This window comes from Panulirus ornatus, chromosome 8 (genome assembly GCF_036320965.1).
Source record: "Panulirus ornatus isolate Po-2019 chromosome 8, ASM3632096v1, whole genome shotgun sequence".
Classification (NCBI taxonomy): Eukaryota; Metazoa; Arthropoda; class Malacostraca; order Decapoda; family Palinuridae; genus Panulirus; species Panulirus ornatus.
Window position 1 is genome coordinate 33652207 of NC_092231.1, and position 23679 is coordinate 33675885.

A 23679-nucleotide genomic window follows, 5' to 3' on the forward strand; every position below is an offset into this window, starting at 1 on the left:
GGGAAACTGGATTCCCACCTATATTGTCATCACATTACACATCAGAACTCTGCTTTATGACCTCTTATATTGAGCCATTCCTGCCTCTCTCTTAACCTTCCCCTTACATCTGAGGTTGGAGGTAACCACGTACGTATTTCATTGTAAATTTCACAAAACTTGTCACCCCAATACCCAGGTTCCAGGCTACTAAATGTCAATTCTATGATACTTTAGAAATTATGTTTCTTTGTAATTTCCACAACTGTAAAGTACCCCTTCTTAAAGTCTTGTCTCATCTCTGTTCTTTTCACTAGCTCATTCACCACATAATCAAACTTAAGCATTACATAATCACTTTTTCCAGTTGTTGTATCCATACCAGTAAGTGTGAGAATAAGGTCTGATAATGTTGAGGTATCAGTCCTTCTCATCACATGTGTTCTCCGAGATGCTGGCATAGGAGATTTTCATATACACTCTCTATGACCTTGTATCACCTTGATTCCCTATCACTATGAGAATCCAAAATCCACCAACCTATTTATAACTAAAGTTCCCCATTAACAATACACTTTATGAGAAAGGTATGTTTTACTGCTTCATGTACCATTTTAATTATCCCTTTCATGTTATCTTTACACATTAGTTCTGGAGTTAATTCTTTTATGATAATATGATATTAATGCCACTGTGCACTTGTTTTCCACTGCTACCTTTCCCTATATGTATTGTTTGAATGGGGCATCTTGTACTATATTCTGAAATTCAGTTTTCTATTAGGAGGGTCAATCCTCCTCTTCCCTTGTCTTCTCTTTCCCTTCTTATTGTTCTGTATCTCTGGATAGAGAAGGTGACATTCTTTAGTGTGCGTTGCTCCTACAACTCCCAACAGTATCAGGGACATTTTTGCAATGAGCCTTGAGTTCCAACTCTTTACCAGTTAATACTAAACCATCAGCTTCTGTATATTAATTACTGTTAGTATACCATCAACTAATATTCCTGACCTCTCTGCTGTGCTGGCAGGGGAATTCCATCCTCTCATTTTTTTTTCTTTTTTTGCCACCTCACCCCTTAGTCTACATGTTTGATAACCAACTTAATTTTGCCTCATTAAGTTTCTTTGCCAGCCTACATACCCTCTGGTTAGATGACATGAAAGCAAATGTAAACATAAGTGGTTGTTCTCTTGTCATGATTATAGCCTTCAATTCTTTTTTCTTTTATCACAGAATTTGTGTCTGGCAATTCTACAATGTGTGTGTGGTTGACTTTGTAATTACCCATTCATACTATATTGGGAGTGAGCTTTTACGATTACACAGCTTAAATTTTTATTTTTCTGTTCACATTGTGTCATCATACATTTTATTTCATTAATCTTACCCTTTTATAGTGTAAAAGTATTTCTTCCTATCTTTTTAATGTTTTTGCATAATTTCATGCTATGTCTTCTGTTTTTTTCTGTTCCTACATCTCTTGAAGACCTGTCCACTGTTTACACCATCACTTTGCTTTAAATTGTAAAGATTGTGATCAGGTCATCACTTACTCTATCATATTCCAAAGTGGTCAGATCTGAGACTTCTAGCCTCTGTAACTCAATTTAGGTATTATTTTTGCTGCTTACCTCTGGACCTTTTCTCTTAGTTCTTTGTGATCCTTTAGGTGCAATGCCTAAACTTGAGAAGCACATTCTAATCTTGGCCTTATATAGGTTGTGAACACTAGCAGAATATTTCCTTATCTATGAACTTGAAAGGAATTCTAATATTTGGACACAAACACATGGTTTCCTTAACTATTCCCTTAAGTAAAACTTTGGCGACAGGTTAAGGATGATGTCAATTTTAAAGTCTCTCACAAACAGATTCTTGCAATATATTTTCTGTTATGATAATCATACTGAGGCCTTCTTTAGCAATGACTCATCCTCATGACTTTAGATTTATATGGGATGAACTTGATCAATCATGTATCAGATCATCTTTGGAGTCTGTCAAGGTCCCCTTGTAAGTTGATGCAATCCTCCTCGCTTATGACACACTGTAGGCTGTAGAATTGCCAGATGCAATTTCTGTGATAAAAGAAAGAAGAATTGATGATTATTATCAACACATGACAGGTCAACCATTCATGTTAACATTTGCTTTAAAGCCATCCAGCCAGGAGGTAATCAGGCAGGCAAAGAAACTTGAAAATGAGAGGAAGAAAACCAAGGAAAAAACAGGAGACACCACATGAGATAAGGGGATGGAACACCCCAATAAAACCAAAGAGAGATCAACAATGATAAAGTCAGACTGAAAGTAATCCATACATATAATGATGGATGAGTAGTAAATGGTAAACAAATGGAATTTACAGATAGAATAAGGGAAAATGCAAGTGAAATTTTTGAAGTGGAAATAAAGCTCACTGAAGAGATAAGATCTTACCTTTTCTTTCCATAGGGGTACATGACAGTAAGGAGGGGAAGAGGAGGACTGACCCTTCTATGAAAAGAATACTTTGTCTTTTGGGATATCGTAGTATATAGCCCATTCAGAGAATACATAATGGTAAGGGTAACTGTGGAAAAGAAGTTCACACATGGTGTTTATATTATACAAAGGAATAAAAACGAATCCAAATAACAACGGATCACTGGCTCCCTGTGAAACTGTTTGTGATAGTGGAAGATATCAGAAATTCATGAAGTAGTGTTTTAAAGTTAGAGAGGAATGCAGATAATTCAATGCAAAAAACTTGCAAACTGTTTGTACAGCTAAGAAGGCACAAGTAATGTTAGCTGTAAACCTTAAGTGAAATGTTTATAAAGTCCATTCTTAAATGTATCTATTGTACTGCTTCAACCACTCTAATTGGTATATAATTCCATATGCTAACAAGCCTGTTGAAGAAGAGGTACTTCACCTCATTTGAGATAAAACATTGGCCCATGAGTTTGTATCCATCACTATCAGTAAAATCAGACAACTCAAGTCTTCAGTACCTTGTTTGATTGAAATTATCACAGCCTTTGATTATCTTGAACAACTATTAAATCACTTCTTCATCTTTTCTAAGCTAATGAGACTTAAGTTATTTAGTTAGTTCTCAAAGGATTTGTTTTTCAGTTTGGGAATCATTAGGTAGGTTAATACTGTACTCTTCCTATTCTATGTCTTTTTTCAAGTAGGGTAACCAAAATGAACACATTATTCAAGATAGGGATACACCAGTGTATTGTAAAGATAATGGATGATTTCCCTAGAGTAAAGTTTGAAAGCCATTATGAATCCAAGAATCGAGTTCTCTCTTAACTGCTTCAGTGCATTGCATACCTTGTTTAGGTCAAAGTCATTTTCCTCATTTACATTTTTCAATTCAAAAGAGTTCATATTATAGCCTACCTTTAAATTTTTACTACTGATATGTAAAACTTGGCATTTATCAATACTGAAATTCACTTGCCATATCTGAGCCCTGTCCATCAGTATGTCTATATCAGTTTATTGTTGCAGACATTCAAGTTTAGTTGTAGTTTTATTTCCTAGCTTAGTAACATCTGTAATTTTGATATGATGTAGACCATTACCAAACTCACCGATAAATATGAGAAAGAGAACTAGTCCTAAGGCTGATTCCTTTGGCACACCACTTGATACATCTAACTATTTTGGGGCTTGACCATTAATCACAACTCTTTGATTAATCAGCACTCTTTGTTTGTGGCCAGTCAACCAATTTCCTGTCCACCAAATCACTATACCATCAACAGAATGTGGCTTAATTTTTGCTAATAAATTTTGATTCAGAACTTTATCAAATGCTTTTTGAAAATCTAAATAGAAGACATTAGCTGCTTTACTTTCATCATACATGTTAATTACATTATAAAAGGAATCAAGCAGATTTGTCAGACATCGGCAATTTCATCAAAAACTCTGCAATGAATTGTTCATTAATTGGTTTACAATTTTGTCTTGAATAATGGTTTCCATAACGACTCCAACTACAGATGTCAAGTTAAATAAGCGATAATTTCTTGGCTCATCTACAGGGGATAGAAACACAGGTTTATAATCACCACCTCAGAAACCATATCTACCTGTCAACGATCCTCTCTCATTCATTAGAGGTTAAGAACCAACTGATTTATAACTTAAAAATATTGGAATTACATTGGCAAACTTCCATTCCTCTGGAACTTTTCCCACAGCAGGTTACTTGTTGAAAGTGATAGTTAAGGGCCTAACTCTCTTGCTTCTAACATAACTATAAAACTCTGAGCTAAGAGTTCCCTGTGATATTTTCATACTGTCATTTACTCGATCATATAAGTTTATTAGTTTTTCTTTACTATTTTACATAATTCACTTTATCATACTCTTCTATACTCCTAAAAGTAATTTACATATTCTACATCTACATCTCTGATGCCTGTTCCCTTTGGGAACTCCCTTAAATAGGTTACTATGGCAAAAGAGTCTTCATAACTCTTGAACTTCAGTGCCACATTGTACCCTTTAGTGCCTCACCCTTAACAGGCTACTGACAGAGTGCAACTCTGGCACAGTGTTTTCAATGTTCCAGAACAAATGTAAAGTAATGATAAAAGCAATAACAATGATATATGAGGCAGTAAAATGTTCTCAGAGTAGGTAAAGTACTAATAATGGGGACTTCAATTACAAAGAGACAGACTGGGGGAATAAGGATTCTAATCATGTCAAAGAATCATGGAGACAAGTTCTTAGAGCTTATACAAGAAAATTTCCTATACCAGCATGTTAAAAAGCACATACTAGCATGGATATTGAGAATGTCATATATGATACACCATGTATTCATGTAATACTAAAATTTGATTGTGGTTAATATGGAAGTTTAAAGAGCTGATTTGAGACAAAACTTAATGGGAAGATAAGATATTGTGAAAAACTGCAGAAGCTGGTGACTGAGTTTGGTAAAGTGTGTGGAAGAAGAAAGTTAAGAGTAAATGTGAATAAGAGCAAGGTTATTAGGTACAGTAGGGTTGAGGGTCAAGTCAATTGGGAGGTGAGTTTGAATGGAGAAAAACTGGAGGAAGTGAAGTGTTTTAGATATCTGGGAGTGGATCTGGCAGCGGATGGAACCATGGAAGCGGAAGTGGATCATAGGGTGGGGGAGGGGGCGAAAATTCTGGGGGCCTTGAAGAATGTGTGGAAGTCGAGAACATTATCTCGGAAAGCAAAAATGGGTATGTTTGAAGGAATAGTGGTTCCAACAATGTTGTATGGTTGCGAGGCGTGGGCTATGGATAGAGTTGTGCGCAGGAGGATGGATGTGCTGGAAATGAGATGTTTGAGGACAATGTGTGGTGTGAGGTGGTTTGATCGAGTGAGTAACGTAAGGGTAAGAGAGATGTGTGGAAATAAAAAGAGCGTGGTTGAGAGAGCAGAAGAGGGTGTTTTGAAGTGGTTTGGGCACATGGAGAGGATGAGTGAGGAAAGATTGACCAAGAGGATATATGTGTCGGAGGTGGAGGGAACAAGGAGAAGAGGGAGACCAAATTGGAGGTGGAAAGATGGAGTGAAAAAGATTTTGTGTGATCGGGGCCTGAACATGCAGGAGGGTGAAAGTCGGGCAAGGAATAGAGTGAATTGGAGCGATGTGGTATACCGGGGCTGACGTGCTGTCAGTGGATTGAATCAAGGCATGTGAAGCGTCTGGGGTAAACCATGGAAAGCTGTGTAGGTATGTATATTTGCGTGTGTGGACGTATGTATATACATGTGTATGGGGGGGGGGGTTGGGCCATTTCTTTCGTCTGTTTCCTTGCGCTGCCTCGCAAACGCGGGAGACAGCGACAAAGTAAAAAAAAGAAAAAAAAAGATTTTGGAAATTACATATAACTTAATTTATGATAACATTACCTAGGATAGTGGGAAAAGTGAGAAACAGTTGTGTGAAATTCACAATGAGTAGGAATGTGGGTACTTCTAGCCTTAAACATAGAGGGAAAAGGGACAGAGGAATGGTCCATTATGTCATAAAGCAAAGGAACTTTGTGATGTGCTATGATGAAGATACAAGTGGGACTAAAGTCAGATGACATTTATAAGATATGAGAGCAAGGAAAAAACAGGATAAGAAATTAGGAGAAAACCCAAAACTTCTCCATGAATTCATCAGGAGTAAAGTAGCCATACACTGAATAACCTTATCAATCAGTCAACAATACAGTCACCCCCTTTTTTAATAAATTCCTCTGCAATACCATCCAAACCCGCTGCCTTGCCGGCTTTCATCTTCTGCAAAGCTTTTACTACCTCTCTGTTTACCAAATCATTTTCCCTAACCCTCTCACTTTGCACACCACCTCGACCAAAACACCCTATATCTGCCAAATTCAACAAACCTTCAAAATACTCACTCCATCTTCTCACATCACCACTACTTGTTACTTCCCCATTTGCCCCCTTCACTGAAGTTCCCATTCGTTCCCTTGTCTTACGCACTTTATTTACCTCCTTCCAAAACATCTTTTTATTCTCCCTAAAATTTAATGATACTCTCTCACCCCAACTCTCATTTGCCCTCTTTTTCACCTCTTGCACCTTTCTCTTGACCTCCTGCCTCTTTCTTTTATACATCTCCCACTCATTTGCATTATTTCCCTGCAAAAATCATCCAACTACCTCTCTCTTCTCTTTCACTAATAATCTTACTTACTGGTGGTACTGGGCTCTGCCCCCAAGAGGTTACACCATGAGAGTATCACTAAAACTGTAGTCTTGGCTAAGAACTTCTCACTCCAAAGTAGTCTATACTTTTCCTTGCTACTGGATGGGCTGGCGAGGGAGGTAAATGTGAAAGTCTTGGAGATAGGGGTGAGTATGCAGTCTGTGGGGGATGAGAGGGCCTAGTAAGTGAGTTAGCTATTGTTTGCTGATGATACAGCTCTAGTGGTAGATTTGAGTAGGAAACCATAAGTTGGTGATAGTTTGAAAGTGTGTGTGAAAGGACAGTGAATGTGAATAAAAGCACAGTTATTAGGTTCAGCAGGGTCCAAGGAAAGCTTAATTTCATTATAAGTTTGAATGTAGATACCTAAAAGTGGACATGGCAGCAAATGGAACCATGGAAGCAGGAGTGTTACTGGGTGGAAGAGGAGTTGAAGGTTCTGTAAGCTCTGGAAAATGTGTGGGAAGGGAAAATTTTATCTGGGAGGACAAAAATGGGTATATTTGAAGGAATAATATTTCCAACAATATCATATGGATGCGAAGCATGGATTATAGATATGGCTGTATGGAGGAGGGTGGATGTGTTGGATATGAAATGTTTGAGGACCATATGTGGTATGAGGTGGTTTTATTGAGTAATTAATGAAAGGGTAAGAGATATGCATGATAATAAGAAGAGTGTGGTTGAGAGAGCATTAGAGGAGTGTTGAAATGGTTTAGACATATGAAGTGAATGAGTGAGGATAGGTTGACCAAGAGGATATGTTTGTCAGGTGTAGAGGGAACAAGAAGAATGAGGAGACCAAATTGGAGATGGAAGGATGGAGTGAAAAAGACTTTGGGTGAATGGAGCCTGAACAAGCAGGAGGGTGAAAGACATGCATGGGATAGAGTAAATTGGAACGATGTTATAAACTGAGGCCAATGTGCTGCCAATGGATTGAACCAAGACATGTGAAGCATACAGGGTAAATCATGGAAAGATCTAAGGGGCCTGGTTGTGGCTTGGGAGCTGTGGTTTCAGTGTATTACACATGACAGATATAGAGATGGAGTGTGAGTAGATGTGGCCTTTCTTGGTCTGTTCCTTGCACCATCTTGCTAATGCAGGAAATGGCAATCAAGTATGAAATAAAGATGTACTGATGGTATGGGGCTCTGCACACAAGAGATTATACCTTGAGTGAAAAATCACCTTTGGCAAGGCTGTACCACTAGGAATGCAGTCTCATCAAAGAACATCTCACTGGAAGTAGTATAACCTTGAGGTGCAGAAGTCTTTGGAAAGGTCCTGGGTAATACCAGGACTCTTTCACAGAAATTGGTCCTAAGGTAAGTATAAATGAATAATTAAAGATAAATAAATAAATACATAAACCTTCACCTGAGTCAGGTACACATTTTACCAGCCAGACCCATTAGGGTGAATGAACAGCTGGGTTGATTGTGAACTGACCTCCATATCCAGGATGTGGACTTGACCCCAGGTGGCCCAGGAATGCATCACAGTCAAGAATGTTAACCACTACATCATTTGAGGTCTATGTAGCAAAATTATTACAGATTCATAGTTGAATTTTTTGAGTGATGGTTACTAATCTTAAACTTGTTCATTTGATCCTACTATTTACAAATGACCTCTGACAGGCAAGAATGGTTGGTTCAGTTTGATGCTTTAACCTATTACAAACTCTTTAACAATCCTCAAAATACACAACTAACAAAAACTCAATTATCTGAATTTCTACTGACTGTCAACAAACAACTTGTCTCTGACGTATATGTACAATATCACTTTGGAAAAATTTTTCTTTACTTGTCAGTGTTATCGGAACCTCAAAGAAAAATACATGGATACAAGGTATCAATCTCCCTGATGGTAATGCTTTCATAGATCAACATGTCATATCTACTCCAGACTACTAATAAATTTGGCAAGCAAACAATACCAAACCCCAGGAAATGATCCAAGATACAAATACTGTGAATGTAATTCCTGGCAATATATATCCAAAGAAGCACATCTTCACCTATGACCATTAAGTATGGATAGCCAAAGGTTAGATTTAATAAATTACATAAAAATTAGAGAAAAAATCAACATCACAGCATTATCAAACACTGGACTACTGAAATAAAGAATATGTCACACATTAATACTTTCTAGGACAATCCATAAAAATGAGAAAAAATAGACAGTTATCAAACACAGCTATTAAAATGAAAAATGTACCACATTAGCAAGTCATCTCATCATGAATTCATTATCCTTTAATCTATCTAAAACTCTGATGCCTTACTTTCCCCAGGAGCCCCACTTGGAAATGGCCACAGTATTCAAGTCTCCAGGCTTCCCTATCTACATACATTTCCATAGCCTCCTAAATCACTTCATATCTTGCTGGGTCCTCTCCTTACTTCATTCTCCTCACCTTAACTTTCCAAAATGCTGGCTGTCTTCCTGTCAATGCTATCAGTATACTGCCTTTACCAATTTTTTATCATGCTTCATCTTCACATGACCCAAACACTTCAATGAATTTTCTTTCAACTCTGTGACAACACCCCACGTCTTTCCGACTCTTTCACATCCCACATCCCCATTATGCTTCATCATCCCTCCCATCTGCTAAAACCACAAGCACCCCTGAAATACCTATTTCAGCAGCTTGAATCTTGGAGCATCTTTTCCATTCCATATCCATCTTTCATATCTGTTAGTTAAGGATGGTAGAACTAAGCATTATCATTCCTTTTTAAATATTTCTAGTCACATTTTCCCCTTTAATAATTCTCCCCAAGGATCCAAGTACCCTCCTCCCTTGGACAATACTTTCTTTTACTTCTTCCACTGTGCCATGTTTATAGAGAAGTGAACTCTTATAAATACATTCTATAAAAGTTTCCAGTAAGTCACTAAATCTATTATAACCTGTTCTTATAAACTTTAGAAAGTCCTTGTAGCTACTTTTAGTCTTCCTTGTCCATCCTATTCAACTAAGCTAATTAGTCATGGAATAAATTTACTGTCAACTGGTTCTATTTCCCAAGCAAAGCTTAACATTTTTTCTTTCTAAGTTCAATTTTTCAACAGCAATCCTTGAATATTATCCAGAATTAGTTGTACTTTCATTCATATTGAAATAGCTTCTTAGGTTCTATATGTACGCACTTAAGAGGCAAAAACTAATAACCTTAAAAATGCTTTTCATGATGCCAAAACTTGGAAAGTGCTTCAGACCAAGTAGCATTGTCAGGAAATCTTTTCATTGCTGATGGGCCTCTGATTCTTGAAGACAAGGAGATCTCTGTTAGTCTGCATGTTGCAAGACTATTCAAAAAGCATCAGCCTCATTGGAATGTCGAAAACAACAGACACAGTAATACAGATATTCTCCATGTCACACAATTACCTTATGTGTATGTGCTCCTGTTTTAGGATACAGCAAACAATATTGTTTTATCAACCCCAAGAGTGGTAATTTTGATAAAACATTTCTTAGAATGAGTGTATAAGTAAATTAATTAAATCTGTTTACTTTACAATGAGCACTTTGCATAACTTGATGCAGATATGAAGGACAAAGTCAAAACTTTCCAATCAATGGAGCATATTCAACACACGATCAAAATTAACACAGCAATACAGCTTTACTATGCCATTCTTGCTGCACAGGGAACCCTGTAGAACAATGGTTCATACAGTAACAAATTTACCAATGCAATATTCAAGAACTAGGGTACAGACTCTCAGAATGACACTAAAATCTCACAATAAAGACATATTTGGAAAAAATTTCCAATTTACCGATCTGAATAATTTTTTTCAATATTAATGTAATATTTAAAGATACTGTACAGGTCTTCAGTCATAATACCTTTCACATTGATGCCAAAATGAAGTAACATTAGATTCTTGTACCACAAGCACTGGTAAAATCGTTTTGAATTTTCTTTAAGCCACTAATGATCACCTTGTTAGGAAAGCTGTCTTCATAATCTTAACATGCCCTAAAACTAAGAGCTATCTGACTTAGAAACATTACACAATATAATGGCTTCATACATCAAAAACATCCTGTATAATTGACTGTACAAAGTATCTCACACTGAAATGGATAAACAATGAAAAAGGCTTGACAAACTGTTCCCAAGTTAACTTGGCGATCACACTTAATCTGCTGTAAACACTACAGCGTACTCCTATCAATATACAGATAAAAATTTACTTTATTTTGGTACAAATTGTAGTTGAAAAAATTTAAATTATTTACTCTGCTGTCATTATGAAATAAATGATAACCCCCTTAATTATCAAAGAAAAAGAATGTCAAAATACTGCACCATCATATAAAGCAAAAAATTAATGAACCTGGTTTTTCAGCCATGGTGCACTTTGTAATGTCTACGCAATATATAAAATTCATATAACAAAAGCACTGGTTAAACCATATTGAATCATACTGCAGCCACTGACGATCAGTTTACAAAAAATGGCAAGTTATCATATTCTTAATATGATGCATAAAATACCCAGTATTCTTTTCCATTAATGAAAGAATAGTTAAGTGAGTACTCAAAGTATTTTTCAAATCATCATGTGAGGTACCTAGAGTCCTTATCATATACATGTTCAGTGCATGCAAATTTGTCCTCATGCAAGGACCCCATTTCAACTAAAATTCTGAGTCAGCTGTTCTACGGATGAGGATCAGGGAGGTGAAGGTATGGTGTAAAGAAAAATGAAGAGGTAAAAGTGTTGATGGAAGTACATTACACATAGGGATGCAATCCTGTGTGAATGAGGTGTTTTAAACGTTTAAAGAAAGACTGTTAAAGGTTGTAGAATTAGGAGTGAGACACAGGATCATGAAGTATAAGAATAAAAAGGGAAATGCATGGTGGACAGATGAGAAATGCCATGGAGAAGAAGAGGGGAAGAATATAAGATGTGAAAGCAGAATGTTATGAAGCCAACAGAGAAAAGCAAAGAAAGAGTAGATGATTTTGGGAGAACATTAAGTGAAAAGTTTAGGGAAAATAAGAAATTGTACTGGAAGGAGATGAAAAAGGAAAGAGGTGGATGTAAGAGTGGAAATGTGAATATGAGAAGTAAGGAACGGAAGCTGCTGAATCAAAAGGAGGAAGTGAAAGGGAGATGGAATGAAAATTTTGAAAAACTGATGAATGTGGGAAAGGGTGAGGAAGCAGTTGGTACATGCATTGGTATGGAGGATGGAAGGAAAAAGATACAAGTGCAGGGGCTTAGAGCAAGAAGAGAGGTAAAATGGGTGATAATGAGTTTGAAGGTAGGAAAGGCACCTGAAGTGGATGGGATTACTGGTGAAATGCCAAAGTATGGTGGAGAAAGGGTGACAAACTGGATGCATTTGATATGTAATTTTTATGGAAACAGAAGAGTGCCTGAGCTTTGGGTGAAAGCTAATACTGTTCCTAAGGATGTATGTAGTAATTATAGGGGAATAAGTCTGTTAAGTATACTAGGAAAAGTGTATGCAAGTGTTGACTGATGGCTGATAGAGTGATGGAACTGACTGAATGCAGAGTAAATGAGGAGCAAGAGGGTTTTACAATTGGTAAAGGATGGGCAGATCAGATTTCTTTTGTGAAAATAACTGTAGAAAAGTATCTAGTAAAAGATATAAAGCTGTATGCAGCTTTTATGGATCAGGAGAAAGTGTTTGACAGAGTCAAGTGGAATGCTTTCTGGTAGCGGTACAAATGCTGGATGGTGTGAAATCCTTCCATAGAGTAGGAAGTGCATGTGTAAAGAGTGGATAGAATTGAGTGAAAGTTTCATTATATATGTGGGGGAGGCATGGGCTGCATAATAAGAGAAGTGAGAGCAAAACTAGGGAGAAGGGGTGCAGAGATAGATTCTGGTGCTGAGGTATGGTGGCTAATGACAAGCATGTTTGTGGATGATATGGTATTGTTTGCTTAGCATGAAAAGGAGTTGCAGAAGGTTGTAAGTGCGTTTATGATGATTGTAAGTGTAGGCAACTGAAATCAAATGCCTGTAAAAGTAAAGTGTTTAATGGAATCACAGAGAAAGTATAGATTTTGCAAAATGCTATAGAGTTGAAGAAGAAAATATGCTAAACTGTGTTACAGATATGGGGATAGAAAGACAAGAAAAGATGAGAGAATTTAAGTATTCACGAACTATCTAGGATAAGTTTGGTCATATGAAAAGAGGGATAGGGAAAGAAGAGTCACCAAATCGCTTAATAAAATAATGAAGGGTAGAGGTGTAAATATGAAAGTGAAGAAAGGATTTATGGACAGCATTGTCTTCATGACCCTGTTTTATGCAGCTGAAACATGGACATGGAATGAGTCACAAAGTTTATAAATCCAGGCTGTGGAAATGAGCTATTTCAGAGCATGTGGCATGACTAGATGGAATAAAGAAGGATATGAATGGGTTCATGAGAAATGTGGTATGGCAGAGAATGCAAGGGAATGAATTTTATAGAGTTAGAAAGGGTGAAACATAATACTTCGAGGTGGCTCAAGAATGTAGAAAGAATGCAAGATGGTGAGTTTAAAAGAAGAGTGTATGATAGTACAATTAAAGGGGTTGATATGAGAGGAAGAACACCTATGACCTAGGGAAATAGAGTGGAAGAGTCCTGGGGGTGGAGAAAAAATAGTAGGAGAACACATGAAATGTGTGTATGTGAGGGAAACATGTGAGGACAGGAATTAATAGTTACCCTTGTTGATGGGAGTTCCCAGAGGGAACGGGCATCAAAGATATAGATAAAAAGATAGACGCAGTGTCTCTTAGCACCACAGCCACCTAATGTGATTCATTCTCTCATTCATTTGTTACTCATTTCTGCAATAAACATATTCTGTTTGCCTAAACATATATTCATGTACTGTACTGTACACATACATTTTCATGTCTTCATTCATTTGTTACTCATTCACATCATTCAGTATAAATTATTGAACAGTACTGTACATGTACAATATTCATGCATATTCTCTATGCATTCATTGACTCACTATCTATTAACATGAACAATGTTGGTAGACAGAAGGATATGCACTAGTAAATATAAGAACAAAGAATTTTTGTTATATCTTTGTTACATTCTAATTTATATTTATCAACTTATGCAAGGAAGTTAAAGATACCAAAATAAAGCACTGATTTTCGTAAAATACTGTACAAAATATTAATCAAGTCCCAGCTGATATCTATAAAAGAAAATTAAGTTATTATAAGTAAGATTTTGGTCATATTTTCTACTGCTACATATCAGTTACTGACTCTGCTAACATTTTGTACAATATTTTAGGAAAACTTATACTTCATGTAGGATAATTTAACTTTCTTAGACTGGTTAGTATCTGATTATCAGTTATACTTGATTGCTGTTTCCTGCACCAGCGAGGTAGCGCCAGGAAACAGAAACACCCATTCACTCACACACATATATATATATATACATACACATACATATACATAAATATACATATCAACATATACATATATACACAAATACATATTCATACTTTCTTGCCTTCATCGATTCCCGGCGCCACTCCACCCCACAGGAAAGAGCATCGCCACCCCCTGCATCAGCAAGGTAGCACCAGGAAAACAGTCAAAAAAAAAGGCCACATTCATTCACACTCGGTCTCAGGCTGTCATGTGTAATGCACCAAAACCACAGCTCCCTATCCATATTGAGGTCCCATAGATCTTTCAATGGTTTACCTCAGGCGTTTCACATGCCCTGGTTCAGTCTATTGATAGCACGTTGATCCTGATATACCACAATGTTCCAATTCACTCTATTACCTGCACCCCTCTCACCCTCCTGCATGTTCAGGCCCCAATTCTCAAAATCTTTTTCACTTCATCCTTCCACCTTCAATTTGATCTTCTTGTTCCCTCCACCTCTGACACATATATCCTCTTTGTCAACCTTTCCTCATCCATTCTTTCCATATGTCTAAAGCATTTCAACACACCCTCTTCTGCTCTCTCAACCACATTCTTTTTATTACCAAACATCTCTCTTACCCTTTCATTACTTACTTGAACAAACCACCTCACACCAAATATTGTCCATAAACATTTTATTTCCAACACGTCCTTCCTCCTCCGTACAAACCTAAATAAAGCCCATGCCTCGCAACCAAATAATATTATAGAACTACTATTCCTTCAATCATACCCATTTTTGCTCTCCAAGACAACATTCTCTCTTTTCACACCTTTTTCATTGCACCCAGACCCTTTGCCGCCTCCCCAATCCTATGACTCGCTTCCACTTCCATGGTTCCTTTTGCTACCAAGTCCACTCACACATATCTAAACCACTTCCCTTCCTCCAATTCTTCTCCATTCAAACATACATCCTAACTAATTTGTCCCTCAACCCTGATGAACTGAATAACCTTGCTCTTATTCACATTTACTCTCAACTTTCTCTTTTCACATACTTTTCCAAACTCAGTTACCAACTTCTGCAGTTTCTCACTCGAATCAGCCATCAGTGCTCTATCACTGGCGAACAACAATTGACTCACTTCCCAGGCTCTCTCATCCCCAACAGACTCCATACTCACCCCTATCACTAAAATCTCTTGCATTGACCTCCTTAACCACCCCATCCATAAACAAATTAAACAACCATGGGGACATCACACACCCCTGCCACAAACCGACCTTCACTGGGAACCAATCACTCTCCTCTCTTTCTCCTCTTCCTACTTGTATGCATGCCTTACACCCTTGATAAAAATTTCTCTGTTTCTGGCAGCTTACCTCCCACCCCATATGTTCTCAAGACCTTCCACAAAGCATCTCTATCAACCCTATCGTATGTCTTCTCCAGATCCATAAATGCTACATACAATTTCATCTGTTTTTCTAAGTATTTCTCACATATATTTTTCAGAGTAAACACCTGATCCACACATCCCCTACCACTTTTAAAACCACACTGCTCCTCCCCAATCTGATGCTCTGTACATGCCTTCACCATCTCAATCAATACCCTCCCATACAATTTTTCAGGAATATTCAACAAACTTTTTCCTCAGTAGTCTGCACACTACACTCACCTTTATCCCCTATGCCTTTGTACAATGGCACTATACATGATTTCTGCCAATCCTCAGGCACTTTACCATGATCTATACATACTCTGAATATCCTTACTAACCTTTCTTAATAAATTCAACTGAAATACCATCCAACCCACCATCTTACTGGATTTCATCTTCCACAAGGTTTTCATCAACTCTTCTCTCCTCACCAAACCACTCTCCCTGACTCTCACTTTGCTCACCACCCTGACAAAAAGCACCCTACATCTGCCATTCTCAAACACCTTCAACAAACCTCCAAAATACTTGCTCCATCTCCTTCTCACTTCACCCCTACCTGTTATCACTTCCCCCTTGCCCCATTCACCAATGTTCCCATGCATTCTCTTGTCTTATGCACGTTATTTACCTCCTTCCAAAACATCTTTTTATTCTCCCTAAAGTTCAGTGATACTCTCTCACCCCAACTCTTATTTGCCCTCTTTTTCAACCTTTCTCTTGACCTCCTGCCACTTTCTCTTATACACCTCCCAGTCATTTGCACTTCTTCCTTGCAAGTATTTTCTTTCACTAACAAATTTACTTCTTCATCCCACCACCCACTGCTCTTTCTCAAGCCACCTGCATCTCTTGCACATGTCATCACTGCTTCCCTAAACACATCCCATTCCTCACCCATTCCCCTCATGTCATTTGCTCTCACCTTTTGCCATTCTATACTCAATGTCTCCTGGTACTTCCTCACACAAGTCTCCTTTCTTAGATCACCTACTCTCACCACTCTTCTCCATGATATTCTCCCTTCTTTTTCGAAAACCTGTGTGTGTACAAATCTTCACCTCCACAAGGTAGAGACAAGCTGCCACTCTCAGCACATTAATATTCAAAAGTCTCTCTTTTACATGCCTATCAATTAACATGTAATCTAATAAATCCCTTTGACCATCTCTCCTACTCACATATGTTTACTTGTGTGTCTCTCTTTTTCAACCAGGTATTTCCAATCACCAGTCTGTTTTCAGCACACAAATCAACAAGCTCTTCACCATTTCCATTTACAGCACTGAATACCCCATGTACACCAATTATACTCTCAACTGCCACATAACTCATCTTCACATTTAAATCACCCATCACTAATCCCCAGTCTCATGCACTAAGACTGTTGACACACTCATTCAGCTGCTCGCCAAACACTTGCCTCTCGAGGTCTTTCTTCTCATGACCAGGTGCATAAACACCAATAATCACCCATTTCTCTCCATCCACTTTCAGTTTTCCAACAACATTCTTGAGTTTACTTCCTTACACTTTATCACACACTCCCACAACTCCTGCTTCAGGAGTAGTGCTACAACTTCCTTAGCTCTTGTCCTCCCACCAACCCCTGACTTTACTTCCAACACGTCTCCAAACCATTCTTCACCTTTACCACTGAGCTTCGTTTCACTCAGAGCCAGAACATTCAGGTTTCTTTCCACCTCTCTCTCCTTTCATCTCATTTTGGTCACATCCACACACATTTAGACACCAATCTGAGCCTTTGAGAAGGATGAGCAATGCTCGCTTGACTCCTGTTTTCTCTTTTAGAAATTGAAATACAAGAAGGGGAGGGTTTCCAGCCCACCACTCCCACCCCCTTTAGTCACATTCTATGACATGTGGGGAATAGGTGGGAAGTATTCTTTCTCCCCTGTCCCCAATAAAAAATAAAAAGTAACATAATACTTTGAGGTTGTTTGGGCATATAAAAAGAATGCAAGACTAGGAGTTGACAAGGAAAGTGTATGATAGTACAATCAAAGGGGTTGGTGTGAGTGGAAGACCACCTGTGACATGGGCAAATAGGGTGGAGGACTACTGAAGGGAGAGAAACAGAGGAAGACTGCATGGAATGGTGTATGCAAGGGAGGCATGTAAGGACAGGGATAAATGGAGACTCTTGCCATGGCCACCCCTTGATGGGAGTTCCTGTAGGGAACGGGTGTCAGAGATAGAGATAGATAGAACAAGTAGGTAGTAGTTGGTAGGGAGCCAATGACTAGGGAAGTATATTACCAGTACTACCTGTCTGAGTATCTGGAGGGTTAGTGACATCTGCATAGTAAGTCAGCAATTTTGTGATTTTCACGTTGCACTCCTCTGACCCAGATAGCTGTCTTTTCTTTTTGCTTCACTAACATGTGGCCTACTGGCATTCTGTCCACAAACAATCTCTCCTTGTCAAATGTAACACTTGAAAATTCATAACACACAGCTCATTCTTCATAACTCTACAGCTTTGGCAGGAAAAACTGGTGCCACATATAAAAACATAAATAAACGAGATAAAACTGGTACTCACCCCCCTTAGCACTTCGTATGATGTCCCTTGGCCTTAATACAATCCTGAAGGTGCTTGGAAATAGATGGTGCAAGATGCTGAAGGTTTGTAGGATCAAGGTTGTCCCAAATATCCTGGATGGTAGCCTAGAGCTTAGGAATGCTGGATGTATCTCGTCCAGTGTGACTTTATAATAAACCACAAGTTCTCAGTAGGGTTAAAGTCAGGGGAGTTACCTGGCCACTCCTGAATGTATGTCACACCATAAAATGCAAACCAGTTACATATTAATTTAGCAGTGTGGCACAGTGTACCATAACTGTGACTTTATAATCAACCACAAGTTCTCAATAGGGTTAAAGTCAGGTGAGTTACCTGGCCAGTCCTGAATGTGTCACACCATAAAATGCAAACCAGTTACATATTAATTTCGCAGTGTGGCACAGTGCACCATCTTCTTGCATAAAATATCACAAACAGTCTTCTCAAAACAGTCAGGTAATAAATATATCACACACCAGCTCTAGTACTGATTCTGATTCATAGTCACATTTCAAAGTAAGAACCCAAGACTTCCAACATCATTATTACCAAAAGCCCCCCAAACATTATTGAGCCTTGAAATTTTACAGTAGCTTGAATGTACTTAAAATTGTATGGGTCACTACCTGGCCTCCAGTACACTTTGCCAGTAAATGTAGCCTCACTAGACCACAACACTTTCTTCCACTTTTCATTGTCCCACGGCAAATATTTCTTGGGAAATGTGAGTCTATTCTTGCACTGGCGGTTTCTTGCGAGGAATACACCTCTTGACCAAGATGCCTAGGCTTGTCTTCATTTAACTGTATATGTGGATTCTTATCTGCTTGACATTAGATAATCTTCAGAGTGCACTGAGAAGTGATTCAAGGTTGTCCATGTCGTTTCTTCTGGATAGGAATATCACTGCCACCACCATTAACGAAGCACTTCATTAATGTCTGCACACTTCGTAGTGTAGTTTCAGCTATTTCTTTATTACTCTTCCCCGCCCTGTACAGGGCTACAATAGCAGCAATATCCTCTTCAGACATATCCTCTTTAGACAAGTTCTTAGGGCCAGGCATTGCAGCAGAAACCCACCACAAAGCACTTGTGGGTAGGGTAGAAAAAGCAGAAGTCAGGGGGACAACATCAAAAAAACATTCACCAAACACACTAGCTCCAAGCAGACTGACTGCCACCCGGGGTCCCCCTCCCCACCAATGTCCATGATCTGCCCCAGTATTTTTTGTCATTTCCAAGCGGAAAATACTGGCACAGGTCCTGTCTTGCCAATTTTTTTGCCAGGACTGTAGATTTTCCTCCAGTGAGCACTATGCACTAGCCATGCCTTTTGACAAAATGGAAGGAGCAGTAGACAGAAGGTAGGAACATTTAGGTTGGAGCATTTGGTAGAAACATGAGATAGTAATAGTAGGTAGGAGCATTAGATAGAAGTAGTCATTAGAAACATTGGATGGGAGCCTCTACAAACACTAAGACAAGCTTGCCCTCTGCCAGTGGCCTATTAAGGGTGAGGCACTAAAGGCTAAGAAGCGGCACTAAGAGTTCTTTAGTTTTGGAGACTCTGTTGCCGTGGCCACCCCTCTGAGGGAGTTCCAATTGGAACAGGCATCAGAGAAAGACAGATAGACAGAAAGTAAGAAACAGATGAAGATACAGCCAAAGCCCTGTGTGTTCTTATACATACTTATAAATACTGTACTCTAATCTTGCATCTGCCAGCAATGTTACAGTTGACAAAGTGTATGAGCAGAATGACACCAAAGATGATAGAATGTTAACCTGTAATGCCTACATATGGATATCTATGTGAGCTGAGTGATGCCTATAGAGGGATATTTACACATCAACTTCTGTGCCTAAATTTCAGTGATTTGTACCAATCCTGAAATGTGACTGAGCTGGTAGTGAGCTATGGTTTCTCCCAAGAATCAGCCATCCTCCAGCCTTGCCAGTGTGAGCACATTTTTATGATTTTTATAGAAAGGAAATTAAGCAGCTTTTAGGCAGATTCTGAGAACCAGGCAGTAAATTATTCGAAATTATTTGATGATGATCTGTCTTTGGATCATGTTGAGAGTAGTTTCGCGGACAATGCCTCTTTCAGCAGATGTGGCAGAGGGTTTTCTAACAAAAGTGGAGGCAGTGTTGCCACTGTCAGCCAAGTCTTGATAACACTGTATCTGGGACTATTACAAACTTTATAGTTTTGCAGTTATGACAAATTATTAATGAATCACACTGAGTATGGCAAGAAAATATGATCATATAAGAATAAACATTATCCGTGGGGATAGGGGAGAAAGAATACTTCCTACGTATTCCCTCCGTGTCATAGAAGGCGACTAAAAGGGGAGGAAGCGGGGGGCTGGAAATCCTCCCCTCATGTTTTTAATTTTCCAAGAGAAGGAACAGAGAAGGGGGCCAAGTGAGGGTACTCACCCCAAAGGCTCAGTCCTCTGTTCTTAACACTACCTTGCTGACGTGAGAAATGACGAATAGTTAAAAAAAAAAAAAAAAGAATAAACATAATAATAATCAGTTAACAATATTTTAGTGTGGGTAAAATTGATGATAAAATGTGCAAAATGGCAACTCAACACTCATGCTTAACTTACATTTTTAACGCTTCGTGCTGAAATATCTACAAAACTTCTGCATGCTATTACAGTAAAAGTAATAATTGAAAAATACTTCCGTAATTTTCTTATTGTTTCCTCTGTTCTTAACACTACCTTGCTGATGTGGGAAATGACGAATAGTATAAAAAAAAAAGAATAAACATAATAATAATAATCAGTTCACAATATTTCAGTGTAGGTAAAATTAATGATAAAATGTGCAAAATGGCAACTCAACACTCATGCTTAACTCACATTTTTAATGCTTCGTGCTGAAACATCTACAAAACTTCTGCATGCTATTACAGTAAAAGTAATAACTGAAAAATACTTCCGTAATTTTTTCATTGTTAAATACATTTTTTAAACGAAAAAATTAAATGAGTGCTAGAAAGGATAACTTGCTGGAATTTTGTTTCAGGGGTTAATATATACAGTTGGTGAAATAACCTTTAATAACTAAAGGAATGCATGAAAAAGATGATAAGAACACCAATTTTCAATTACTTGGTCAGAGAAATGATTCTATAGGGGATAAACATAACACCAAATAAATAAAATTTTATTCAGTTATGGTATATCTACCAGTCCACGACATTTACAGGTTTTAACTTTTACGTATGACTGGCTTCAAAGTTTCTGTTTAAGTGTCAAAGTCTAAAAGTTCACACTTAAAAGACTACATGGTGCAGCAGAAGCGCTTAACAATATAAATTTTTCCTATGAATGACTGGCTTTTAAAGTTTGTTCATATGTTCCAGAATCAGAAACAGCAGGAACTCCTAATGTCTTCCACCTTCCAGTAATGTCCTGAACACACACATGCCCAGGGTCAAACTCGCATGGGTTCAAATGCCTCATGTGGCAGTCGCCCTAAAGCAAATCCCAACCACTATTCATCCTCCCCTTGGGGATGGCTGATAAATGGGTATCTGGCTTAGGTTAGGGGGTGTGTCAGTGCATACATATAAAGGAGTAAAGACTTGGTCCATATATCCATGCTTATGAGACAAAGCAACATGATTGTAAGACTATTTCCTTGCATCACAAAAACAGTAAACACACCATGGACACCCATGGTGTAGTGGTTAGCATTCCTGACTGTGACACATTCATGGGCCACCCAGGGTCAAATGCATAAGTTTGAACCCTGGTTATGGCAGTTGGTCCTCAGTCAACTCAGCTGTTAGTCTACCCCTAGGAGTTGGTCAATGGGTACCTGGGTCAGGCTGGGGTAATAAAAAGAGTGTAGTTGAGAGAGCGGAAGAGGGTGTTTTGAAAGGGTTTTGTCACATGGAGAGAATGAGTGAGGACAGATTGACAAAGAGGAGATATGTGTCAGAGGTGGAGGGAACGAGAAGTGGGAGACCAAATTGGAGGTGGAAAGATGGAGTGAAAAAGATTTTGAGTGATCGGGGCCTGAACATGCAGGAGGATGAAAGGCATGCTAGGAATAGAGTGAATTGGAACAATGTGGTATACCGGGGTCGACGTGCTGTCAATGGATTGAACCACAGCATGTGAAGCGTCTCAGATAAACCATGGAAAGTTTTGTGGGGCCTGGATGTGGAAAGGGAGCTGTGGTTTTGTTGCATTATACATGACACCTAGAGACTGAGTGTGAATGAATGTGGCCTTTGTTGTCTTTCCAAGCGCTACCTCGCACACATGCGGGGGGAGGGGGCTGTCATTTCATGTGTGGCGGGGTGGCAGTGGGAATGAATAAGGGCAGACAGTATGAATTATGTACATGTGTATATATGCATATGTCTGTGTGTGTATATATATGTATATGTTGAGATGTATAGGTATGTATATGTGCGTATGTGGACGTGTATGTATATACATGTGTATGTGGGTGGGTTGGGCCATTCTTTTGTCTGTTTCCTTGTGCTACCTCACTAACGCGGGAGACAGCGACAAAGAATAATATATATAGCGCGAGCTAGCGCTAGGAAAAGAAAACAAAGGCCACATTCATTCACACTCAGTCTCTAGCTGTCATGTATAATGCACTGAAACCACAGCTGCCTTTCCACATACAGGTCCTACAAAACTTTCTATGGTTTACCCCAGACGCTTCACATGCCCTGGTTCAATCCATTGACAGCACGTCGACCCAGGTATACCACATCGTTCCCATTCACTCTATTCCTTGCATGCCTTTCACCCTCCTGCATGTTCAGGCCCCGATCACTCAAAATCTTTTTCACTCCATCTTTCCACCTCCAGTTTAGTCTCCCACTTCTCCTCATTCCCTCCACCTCTGACACATATATCCTCCTTGTCAATCTTTCCTCACTCATTCTCTCCATGTGACCAAACCATTTCAAAACACCCTCTTCTGCTCTCTCAACCACACTCTTTTTATTAACAAGCATCTTTCTTACCCTTTCATTATTTACTCGATCAAACCACCTCACACCACATATTGTCCTCATGCATCTCATTTCCAGCACATCAGCACATCCACCCTCCTCTGCACAACTCTATCAATAGCCCATGCCTCGCAACCATATAACATTGTTGGAACCACTAATTCCTTCAAACATACCCATTTTTGCTTTCCGAGATAACGTTCTTGACTTCTACACATTTTTCAACACCCCCAGAACTTTCGCCCTCTCCCCCTACCTATAATTCACTTCCACTTCCATGGTTCCATCCGCTGCCAAATACACTCCCAGATATATAAAAAACTTCACTTCCTCCAGTTTATCTCCATTCAAACTTACCTCCCAATTGAATTGTTCCTCAACCCTACTGTACCTAATAACCTTGCTCTTATTCACATTTACTCTCAACTTTCTTCTTTCACACACTTTACCAAACTCAGTCACCAGCTTCTGCAGTTTCTCAACTGAATCAGCCACCAGTGCTGTATCATCAGCAAACA

At 38.6% G+C, this 23679-nt stretch overlaps 1 protein-coding gene across 1 annotated transcript in view; it reads right to left on the reverse strand.

Moving 5' to 3' along the window:
* Positions 1 to 1026: 1026 nt before the first annotated feature.
* The window catches only part of LOC139749894 (PAX3- and PAX7-binding protein 1), a 393872-nt gene continuing 371219 nt past the window's right edge, over positions 1027 to 23679 (reverse strand). Inside the window, 1 exon segment of the mRNA XM_071664284.1 lies at positions 1027 to 2059. The gene's annotated coding sequence lies outside the window, so the exon portion shown is untranslated.